This window comes from Bidens hawaiensis, unplaced genomic scaffold (genome assembly GCF_021521415.1).
Source record: "Bidens hawaiensis isolate Kalapana, Puna unplaced genomic scaffold, B.hawaiensis_p1.1 tig00062649_1, whole genome shotgun sequence".
In the NCBI taxonomy this organism is placed as follows: domain Eukaryota; kingdom Viridiplantae; phylum Streptophyta; class Magnoliopsida; order Asterales; family Asteraceae; genus Bidens; species Bidens hawaiensis.
The window spans coordinates 30,068-42,091 of record NW_027501250.1 but is presented as its reverse complement, the minus strand read 5'-3'; the positions used below and the strand labels follow the sequence as shown (position 1 = coordinate 42,091).

Genomic DNA, 12,024 nt, shown 5'->3' with positions numbered 1-12,024 from the left:
TATATATTAACATTATTTACGAGTAGTTTTATCATATTTTATATAAAAAAAATTTATTACATATGTTAATCACAAGTTTACATATGTGTAAAATTTATGTATAACAAATTTACATAGGTGTAAAACAAAACATAGATATGTATAAAAACTACTTTTCAAAATTATAATCGTAAATATAGATATACAAAAAATAATAAAACTACACTCAAATAACATTAACATACAAATTTTTTTTATAAAAAACGTTAGTTTAACAGTTCTTAAATAATTTAACAATTATGTAATGATACTCATTCTCAGTTATTTTATATATATATGTGAGGTATAAAAGCATTCATATGAAGCCCCCATATCTATCTTTATAATTTTACTAAAGTAAAGCATTTTGTGCATTTAATAACAAAGTTTGGACATGCTTTATTTCAAAAAAATAAAATGGCATTTAAGTTGGGAACAACAAAAGTAAAATCAATAATAATAAAATATAATTAATATAAAAACTAGATGAACCTAAAAAAAAGCATGCATGTTATCAAGTATACTAAAAATATTTGAGTTTAAAAAACCGCTAAAAAACTATTTAATTAAAAAAACACTAACATAAATTTAAATTCCCTAATTTTTCTTTCCTATTTATTAAATTATTTACAATTTAATCTTAAGTATTTATTTATTATAGCCAAATGTCTAAAATACACCATGAACTTTGCTTTAGTTAAAATTATAAAAAAAAAATGTTTTGAATTCTATAAACAATAATAAAACTGAAAATTACATATAAAAATATGAGTGTATATAAAAACTGAAAATTATACATTAAAGTTCGATCCGATTAATCCCGATTAATTGCTAGTCCATCCATACCCCACCACCTGACTAGCGACCAACAATTTTTACAACATTGGCTAAATGTCTAAAATACACCATGAACCTTGTATTTAGTTAAAAGTATCAAAATTTAATGGGATTTTCACATATATTTTTTCCCAGTTGTTTACCGTTTAACCAGTTCGATTATACCCAAAGCCGGTTATAGAGGTTAGGTTTTTGCACTTGAAAACTGGTAGTACCCAACCCGATTAACCAGTTAGTTGACCGTTGATCACTAACCGGTTAACGGTATGTACAAGTCTAGTTAGGACCAGCCCTTTAAAATAAAAACCAAACAGTTATCTGTATAGTTGTATGTGTTATAATCAGTTCACAAGGGGGTGTGTAATTGTGTAAACCAAATGGTTAGGTTCAAGAACAGGTTTGGCCTCAAACTGAAAACACCATTTTACATCAGTCACAGATCTTAACAAAACACAAACAATAATCCATGCTACAAAACATAATTATTCAAACTCATAAACAACCTCTCATAATCATTAATCAATTCTCCTTAACCTCACCGCAATCTTCAATAACAACCTTTGAAGAGCACGACCCGCTATCAGATCCAACCGCCTCCATCTCTTTCACAACACTATACCCCTCAACAACCTTACCAAACACCACATGCTTCCCATCCAGCCACGAAGTGTTAGCGGTGCATATAAAGAACTGCGACCCGTTAGTGTTCGGGCCCGCATTAGCCATCGAAAGAGTCCCAGGCCCCATGTGCTTCAGTTTAAAGTTCTCATCAGCAAACTTTGCACCATAGATTGACTCGCCCCCGGTTCCGTTACCCCTCGTGAAATCCCCTCCTTGGCACATGAAATTCGGGATGATTCGGTGGAATGCTGATCCTTTGTAGTGTAACGGCTTCCCGGAAATCCCGATCCCCTTTTCACCTGTGCAAAGAGCACGGAAATTTTCTGCGGTTTTTGGGGTGACATCAGCGAATAGTTCCATGACAACTCGGCCCGCTTTCTTTGTTCCGACAAGTATGTCAAAGAAAACTTTTGGGTTGGCCATTTTTGTAAGCTAATCTGCAAATTTGTGTAAGGTTGCCGGTTAGTCATATAATTAATCTAAACATACTGAATATCCTAACATCTAACAATCACTAAATCACAAAAAATACTAATCCAAGATCCAAATACTACAAGCAAATGTCATAACTAATAAGAGTATTGTCACTGATGGTTTCAACAGCATTGCTTTTAGGGTAAGGATAAAGTAGAAATGTGTTTATCGAGTAAATGGTACGCAGCGAATAGCAAAATCCACGAGGTGCCAAAAGTTTATAAATCATATCTAGCTATAACTTATAAGAGCATAGGGAGTCCTACACATTGTACCATTTTCCTCATTTTATCCGGATTGACACACCAACGCCACGTCATCTTTTTCCTTCTTTTCCTGGTATTTTCCCATTTTCCCCAAACATCATGCATAGTTGTCAAAAGCGGTATTCAAGATTTTTTTTTTAATTTTTTTAATATCAAAAATTGTAAAAACATTTTTTTTAGAACCGTAAAAGCTTATTTTCTGAATGAAAACCCTAATTATTTCCTTAAAAAATTTATACTACCTTACTGCTAAACACAAAATAGCGGGAACTATTTCATTGCCATCGCGACGTAGCATATACCAGGCCGTCGCTATTGACGATATTCGCTATTGACAACTATGACATCATGGTTTCATTCCACTTCTTCCCATTTCTTCCAAACGGGTACACCACACACAAAAATCATCCAAAAGAAAGGCGGAGTTATCCCCGGATTCCGTGGAAAATCATCTGGTAGAAACCTGGGGGATGATGGTGTTCCCATCTTAGGCTGTTCAAAAAAACTCAAGGCCCGTATCTCGACTCGTAGCTCGCTCGATGAAAGCTCGAATAAATCTAGCTAAAAAAATTTGATTTCAAACGACCTGAGCCGAGCTGGCTCATTTTTGTAACCAAGCTAAAGCTCAGCTCGGCTCGTTGGCTAGATCTTAAGCTCGTTAAACTTCGAGCTCATGCTCAAGCTGAGCCGAGCTGCCACGTTTAATTTCGAGATCGAGCTTGAACTCACGCCGGCTCGACTCTTTTACAGCCCACTCAGCATGCTGTAAGTAGCTTAATTTTTAGTATAACTAAAGTAAAGCCTCTACTTTGTATACCTAGAGTAAATATAAATGTAGTTATAATTAGTGTAACTGTTAGTATAACTATAGTAATTACTTATTGGGCATAATTTCATAGCCCAAATTTTACAAATTTTGGGGATAATCGATTGAAAATCATAATCAGTATACTCTAAGGCGTTATAATCAGTTTAAACGCACATCCAAACACTACTGCAAGTATAAATTGCGCACACATCCAAACATGAAAGCACAAATTACAGAACTGGCAGATTCAAATTCGCACAATATGTGTTCAAATTGACAGATTCAAACAGGGTAATCGAAAGATAAGAGTAGTATACCTTTTATGGCGATTGAATTGGAAAATGCCTCAGCAAGAAATAAGTGGCGTGGGTTTTTATTAGGGTTTTAGCTTTCTATATGTTTACTGTATCACCCCCTTTTAGTTTATGTATCACCCTATTCTACCTTTTACTTCTCTCATTCGCCAAATGTATTTCGTTCTAGAGCATTCATGTTGGAGCCTCCGTATACAAAGAAATTTTTGTTTACTTCTTAAAAAACTTTTACACTCAACTCTCCGTCTCTATCTATATCATAATCATTAGGGGTCTTCTTCGGGTTCGTTTTTCGGGTTTCGGGTTTTTTGGGTCGGGTTCTTCGGGTTTCAAAGTTTTAAATCTTGACCCGAAACCCAACCTGAATCTCTCACGGGTTTTTCGGGTTCGGATTTTTTCGGGTTGGGTTAATCGGGTTTCGAGTATTCTAGAAAACAAACCAAAAAACAAAAAAAAAATGCTAAAATTAAAACAACATATTATTCTTTGCTCGTAAGCAAATAATCAAATAATAAACTAGCATAACTTGATAAAGCAATTCAAAATAAGAGTAAAACCAACTTGAACCATAATCGTCTTCTATCGGGCATGATTTGATTGTTCGATAAACGGTTGCTATTAGTAATAAACTAAAAACATAAATTAACAATAAACAATGGATCTATAATAGTTGTAATGACAACAATCGATTAGCACCAATTTCTGATAACGTTAGTGGCTAATACTAAGTCTATTATACCTAAAAATATATTTAATTCCAAAACTAAAAAGTTTATTCGGGTTATTCGGGTTGACCCGAAACTTATAAATCAAACCCCAGAACCAACCCGAATTACTTCGGTTCGGGTTCGGGTTAGTCTTTTCTTGGGTTCGGGTTTTTTGGGTCGGGTTAGTTCGGGTTCGGGTACGTGTTTTCTCGGGTCGGGTTTTGGGTTTCGGGTAAAAGTGACAGCCCTAATACTCATAAACAATTCGTTTGTTAACTTTTTTTTATTAATATAGTCACAAACAAAACATAGAGGGTTAAATATGAGTATGTATGTATAGAGGCGCACTTTAGTTCTTTATAAACTTTTATTTATTACAGAGATTCCAGTGTAGTCGTGTTTTAGTTGTTTTATTTATTATGTTCTCTATATTGTATAGAAAAGATAGATATAGAAAATTCGATGTGAATGTTTTAGAGCATTCCTTACGTGTCCTTCATATTATCGTCATATCGTGAGTGAGTTCTTTGTATTATATAGAATAGTTGTAAGTAATTGCGAGTAAAAGTTATAAAGGAACTTTTGTTCATAAATATGGGAAAACGTTGTTCACACTCTATAATTTTTTAATGTGGTTGTGAGTGAATGAGAGAGAAAATGTCACGATAAAAGTATAAAAAATATTATTTAATTAAAAAATATAAAGAAAATTTAATATTTATTAGTGTAATTATAAAGATGAAGAGACGTTGTTATGAATGTTCTTAGTAAAGTAGAAGGTGATGGGTGCATTTGGGATTTTAGTATTTAACATGTTTAAGTTTATGGTTTTTCAAAAAATGTTATGTTTGATCTTTTGTTGAAGATTGGATTTTAATAATCTAAATTGTTAACCACTAGCCAATATTATCTCCTACTAACAATCTAAGTAGTGGCAAACTCAACTTTAATTTTGTTACCAATAGTGTTGTAAACGAACCGAACATTCATCGAATTGTTTGATGAGAAGTTTGGTTAATAAATAAATGAACATGAACAAGAAATTTCATTCGATTAACTAAATGAATGAACACGAACAAATGCCATGTTCATTCAGTTGTTCATGTTCATTCAATTATGTTCTTGAACATTCGATAATTTAGTCATTTGTGTTCGTGTATGTTCGTAATATTAGTGACTACTTCAGTCCGTGTATGCTCATCGAATTATTTGATGAGAAGTTTGTTTATATTCGTTTGTTTAATAAATAACGAAGATGCACAAGAAATTTTATTTGATTAACTAAATGAATGAACATGAGCAAATGCCATGTTCATTCAATTATGTTCTTGAGAGTTCGATAATGTAGTCATTTACGTTCGTGTATGTTCGTTATATTAGTGACTCATTCGGTTCTCACCCGAAACAATAAGACAATTTGTATCCTAATATTATACAAATAATATTCAAATTGTCTTATTGTTTCGGGCGAGAACCGTATGTTTGTTGATTAAAGATTTTTTAATATTTTAATCACTTTTATAATTTTTATATTGTGATTGTAAGATCAATTATTAATAAAAATTGGATTTAAATAATTCAAACTTTGAATTATTGGTTGTCATTTATCCCAACTAAGAGCATTCTCAGCTAGTCTTTCATCAACATCTTTATAATTACATTAAAAAACATTATATTTCTCTTTCATTTTTAATTAAATAATTTTTTTATACATTTATCATTACAATTTCATTCTCATTTACTCACAAACCAATATAAACATATATTAAAAAAATAAATAGGGAAGAACAAAGTTTCTCCAAATTTACAAAAAAATACTACATTTTCTCTCACTACCTTATAATTTTCACTCACAACCTCACCCTATACTTTGCAAAATCTCATCACATAATTTTTGAGGATAAGTTGAGAATGCTCAAAATGAGGACAGTCCCAACTTAAAATATATATTTCCTTCAATATTTTTTTAACAAATTAGTCTAACCTAATTAATTTGGGATACTTGGATGATTGCGGGCCTACCACACCAAAATAATTAAACTAGAAAATAGATATAGAGGCCCACAACACCACCACCACGGCACCACCTTCACTGCGAAGGCCATTGGACCAAAAGAAATAATTATATATATGTAGCGATGACAAAGTACCTATCAATAAAATTTATGATTCATTGAGCAAATTTCCAGAGGGTCTGCCACGGCATTTGATCCGTGTAGTTGAGTTGTTGTTTGAGGTTTTATGTCGTATGGTCATTGAAGTTCTCCCATTGTTTGCTTCTTTGTATTTACCACCTTAATTGGTGTGGTCATTAGTTTTGGGATAATTTCAAAAGTTATCTTTTTCCCTAATTGAAGGCTTGGGGTTTTATGTTGTTAGGTTATTTTTCCTAGGTCCTCATCGAAGGTGGTTTTCCCGGTTCTGTTGAAGGTAAAGTATTCAAATTCAGTAGATAAACTTGTGTATTTTTGGTTGTTTATGCGTGCTTTGGTTGTCTGTTATTTAAGCCGTGTTATAGAATTAATGTTAAACAAATTGGCTTTTAAAGTTTGGTAAAAGACTACTATTAGTTGAAAGGTTTTGTGTTGTATGTGCAACTAGCTGTAGTTATTGTAGAGGTTTTAAGTTACTAACGCATTAGCTATCTATGGATATTAACAAACATCAGCCTTCACAAAAAAGATCGAGTGTTGTTATGGGTTTACGTGCAAACAAAGTCTCGATATATTTGCCACCAACAACGGTCAACAGCCGTTAGCAGCCACCATCTAAATGGCCAAGACAACCAACTTTTGCAACAACCAACAACCTAGGCCCGTTTTTAGTAATATGAATGACGGGACGATGATGTCGTAAAACCAAAAACTATTGCTCCTATGCTACCTTCACAACTCTACGTAACTACCTATGTTATGTTTCACGAGTACTAAGTCCTTTATATTTGGTACTAATCGGCGGCATCCACATTCAGTTTCGTATAATTTTGGGTGAATAACTAGTTTATGTGTGCTTTATACAACATGAGAACAGACAATGCCTATTTCGGTGGCAAATTGTCATAAGTCTAAATACGTGTCCACTATATATAGACTTGAATTTTATCGCTTTGCTTGCGGTGCGCATATATAATGTATATATGTGTGAACCCTCGGGTGGGAAAAAGTGAAATTGCACTAATTTTGACGTTATTTTACTAATCTCGTGAAAATAACGTTAAAAGTGGCGGAAAGTTAATCAGGCATCATGTAGTGGCGATGATAGCCGAAAGACAATGGCACATGCACCAATCGACGGTGTCCCGATGGTTGAGTGTTATGTGCCTTATGTGCAAGACTTGATGCAAAACTACTATCGAGCCGGGGGTCTCACCAGAAGCAGCCTCTCTATTCCTAAAGGGTAGAGGTAAGATTGTCTACATCTTACCCTCTTCAGACCCTACCATAGTTTTGCTATTTGTGAGATATAATGAGTACGATGATGATGATGACAACTACCATAAGCTAGTCTATATAAGCGCTTTGTAGAAATCTTATAAATAATTATCGTAATGTTGTTGAAAACTTATGTATGCAAAAGTTGACCAAATACGAGGAAATTAGAACAATTTAAGGTGAAAAATTCTAAATTCCATTTGTCAGATTAATCATTTGTTGACTTTTCGAGTTTAGATTCACACTTCTGCCGAAAATGACTAAGAGCATCCACAACATGGTGTAATACCCAAGGTTTGGATGATGTGACAGAAAAGGCAAACAAGCATGAACTCAATTTATTGTTGTAGAAGAAAGTTTGAAAGGTTGGGTTTGAATCTTCAAACTTGCAACAAACAAGGGGTGGTGGGTCCATTTTTCCACCCTCTCAAGTGGATATATACATATATATTATGTACATGGTTTTAATAATATTTTAATGAGGTTTGTAAAGATTTGTTGTTGTGGTAGAAAGTTGAGGTTTTTGAAAAAAAATTGGAATCTGATGTGGCGTTGATGTGTCGGTTTGTAAATGTTTGTTGTTGTGAATGCTCTAAGATCAAGCTTTGTCTATCTATCTAAAGAATATTGTGATTTCAAATACAAAAGCGACCAAATATTGGTTACCAAATCCCTGCAGGTACTGATTTACATTATTGTAGGTGATCACATAATCAAGGTAATTAATAAACTCCTTATCATTTTTACATATCACATCATTAGTGGTTAATACTTTTTGGGTTTTTTACAGAACCGAATACAGAAAGCTGAATTGGTATTTTTACATATCACATCATTAGTCGCATGAAAGGACAACCGTACTACCAATGTATAATCCAACGCACGACAAAGATGTGAACAATTTGTATTTTACTTCCAGCAAAAAAAAAAAAAAACTAATGTACACACAAATATACAGTAATGCATTTATGTTAATGTTATTGTGTATTTATGTGCCGCGACGCGCGTGGGTCAAATTTCTAGTTAGAAACTATATATGTTTAGAAGAAGGATCAAGTTCCTGAAGACAGACGAGACTTATGTTACTTTGAATGTTATGAGTTTCCACATAATATTTGAACTTCCCCTCAAACAACTAAAATATTACCATTAAACAGCTTACAACGTACTTGAATGATGATACATCATCGTTATTGGTATTAGCATACATAGAGTTTCAATAGATTATTACTCGACCAACCTGCTCAAACTTGTGTCCTCACGCACATCGGTCAACCCATATGGTTTGTAGGCGATGGCGTTTATCCTCCTACCGGTGGTTTCCAGCACTTGTAACAACTGCCCTCACCTAAAAAAGTAAGGACATGGGTAAGTAAAGAACGGGCCTCTAAATTTAAATCCAATAAATCTCGTATATAAAGTAAATTATACGACGATAATGTGAAACAATAAATAAAACAAAAATATATTAGCAAAATATTTTTTTAGTTTTTAAACAAGCCATGAAGTTATCCTACCATTTTTGATGTTAAACTAAATGGTCTCTTTTTCTTTAAATATGAATACGAAAAAAATGACTATTAGCATGAGGTTAATAAGAATTGGGCTCATGACATAATGACATAATAGCTATTAATAAAAATGAAAAGCAAGATAATAAAATTATAGTATAAATGAGTTTTGCAAGATTTGATTTGAACTTGGGCATCTTAGTTTTAATGGGAGAGTGTTTACCGGTTAAGCCAAATTAAAGATATTAAACTATAAGGTTTACATTATTTATACATATATAAACGCGTCAACTTTTTCTGGACTAAAAAACTTGTAGGCCGCCGTCGCCCTCTCTACCCACCCCTCTGGGCAAGCCTGACCCTACCTTTCGCATTTATTTTGTTCATAAGTCGGAGTAAACACAAATGAAAATGATATAATCAATGTACATACATTCAAAATTTCAAATACATATTAGTATGTATATATATACGTCTAGAGTTAAATTCAAGTGAGAATACTCCATTTCTACGAGAATAAATCCCACGTGACATGATGTATTCAGGGTCGGTTCTGAGAAATCAAAAAAAAAAAAAAAAAAAGAGGCCGAAGGCAAAAAAAATTTTGGTCCTTAAGTAAAAAGAGTGTTTTGTTGGGTTTAAACAATTTATTTTTTATATGGTTATAATTTGGGTTGTGTAAAAAACTTTTTTTTATATAAAAATAGAATTAAACATGCCTCAAATGAGACTAGAACACATAACCTTTGGATTGAGAGTAATACTCTTTTGCCACTAGACTAAGCTAATAGTTACTTTATTTAGTTTGAACATTAAATATACATATTGTTTTAATAAAAATACATATAAATTCTTTTAAAAAAAAATATTCGGGCCTAGCGGGGTGTCGGGTCTGTGACCGTCAAGTTGCCGGCCACACCTTATGATCGGCCCTGGGTTTATTCATTTAAAACTCTTGTTCTAGAAAATATAATGTCCTCAAATGATCCCAAATATATAGGATACCAACGGGACGAGTTTATCCTAGTCCTATACCATGTTGTAAATCTTGTCACATACCCAACCCGATGAGCCAGACTAGTCGGGTACCTGATTAAACGTTACCAACGGTTAACGTGCATACCCGTTAGTTTTAATTTGTTAAAATTACATATATCTTTGGTTTGCAAGTACAGAAGTACATACCAGCGCGTTGTGGAAAGTTGTGACCAAGCAGGTTTCTTGCTTCTGATGAAATCAAGACAAGTGTAAAAATTACCGCTAAGAACAAGGTAACAATATTATTGAACTTCATTTTCAGAAACTGCATGTACGTGTTCTGGCCCTGAAGAAACACTAAGTGAACCCACGGGCAGATTATAGATAATCTGGGGGTTAAGTAATGTTTCCCACGAGGATGAGGTCCAGCAGAGAAGGTTGTTCTTCTGGAGACCTGCAAAACAGACACCGTAAGCTCGTCACTGAGAAGGGGGGGGGGGGGTTCCTCCTTGTGACCACCCTCCGGCGTGAGAATCAGACTAGATTGCTCTGAATATAAGTGTATATTAAGAGATTGCTAGATAAGATTGAGATATCAGATGATGTCCTTACCATTCCAAGGTGTTGGAGTATTTATAGCCGAAGGTAGGTTTCCTAGAAGGTACAGCCGGCTGAATAGTAATCCTGTTCCACCAACAGTGGACTACGCACAGGCCATGCTGGTTGGTGGATAGGCTACGGCCAACAGTAAAGGTCGGCTGTATACTGTTCCTTTACTGCCGGCTACGCACTGTTCCACCAACTGTAGGCTGCGCACGTCCCATCGTAAGGGTTGGTGAGTAGGCAGCGGCTAATAGTGACAAGCAGTACTAGAGGGTGCTCCTCCTCGTATTGTTGTCGGTGAGCTGTCACCCTGTGATTGGTTCATGGGCTGCTCTGGTCAAATTGTCTGTTCCGCCCATACCTTAGTAGGTATAGTACGAAAGACCTTCCAGAAGCATACGGACTGGCTCATTTAGGCTGGAGTATTCCCGCCTTGCTCATTCCTTCATGTGACTACTGAAGTGGCTAATGCCTTGTGCGTGTAGCCTTGCTGTTAGTGCGGGTAGCCTTCCCTGATGGCTTGTATCCGCAGCTGCGGGAACAGGCGGGGTACTTCACCATTGGGAGGCTTTCCCTGCGGGTACAGCTGGCGTACTGCGCGTAAGGTTCTTTGAGCATGGTGGGTCCTGCTGGAGCAGTTGGTCATTGCGCAGACGTCCCTGTTCAAGGTGAGTCTTGCGGGTCCAACTGGGCTCTGCTGGGACCTACCTCTTCAAGTCCCCCCAGTCCAATGTTCTTCTCATGAATTATTAATAAGTGAGGCGAACTTTTGGACTTAGCAAGGGGTTTTGAAAAGGGTTTAGTTTTTAGGTTTTCCGTGGTGATTCTTCCCGCGGTTTTCCTGATGTCACGCAGAAATTCCCGACTTTTCTGCTTGATCTTTGGGTGTGAAGCGGGTAGGTTTGTAACCTCCTCGCACGTCAGGAGCGTTGAGTCCCACTTGTGTGGATTCTCCATGGGGTCTTGGTAGTTTTCAACATAGTGATCAATTATGCTAAAACCACCGATTCCATCTTGGAGTTTCAAACAATGTAGTTCTCGACGTTCCCGTCATGCGGGGATGTTATTCCCGTTTCCGCAAGCATGGCCCAGAAAATCCTTCTTGGTTTGAATTCCCTGCAGAGTGCTAAGTATGTGAAGGGTTTTGCCTTGACACTGTACCCGCACTCGTCTTACGGTTACTTTACTTCCAAGGTATTCCTGGCGTCAATTCCCTGCGGGTGCTAGGTATGTGAAGGGTTTTGCCTTAACATTGTACCCGCATCCGTCTTACGGTTACTTGGTTGCCAAGTTATTCTTGGCTTCAATTCCCTGCGGGTGCTAGGTATGTGAAGGGTTTTGCCTTAACACTGTACCCGCATCCGTCTTATGGTTACTTGGTTGCCAAGGTAAGGGGTATTTTCCCGCTTACTTTTGAATCTTTTTGAATTTTGAATTTTGAAATTCGAAGAGTTGG

General features: G+C 35.4%; 1 pseudogene; it reads right to left on the bottom strand.

Annotated features, from left to right (window-relative positions):
- Positions 1-1,196: 1,196 nt before the first annotated feature.
- LOC143603764 (peptidyl-prolyl cis-trans isomerase CYP19-3 pseudogene) lies at positions 1,197-3,418 on the bottom strand (annotated as a pseudogene).
- Positions 3,419-12,024: the final 8,606 nt, after the last annotated feature.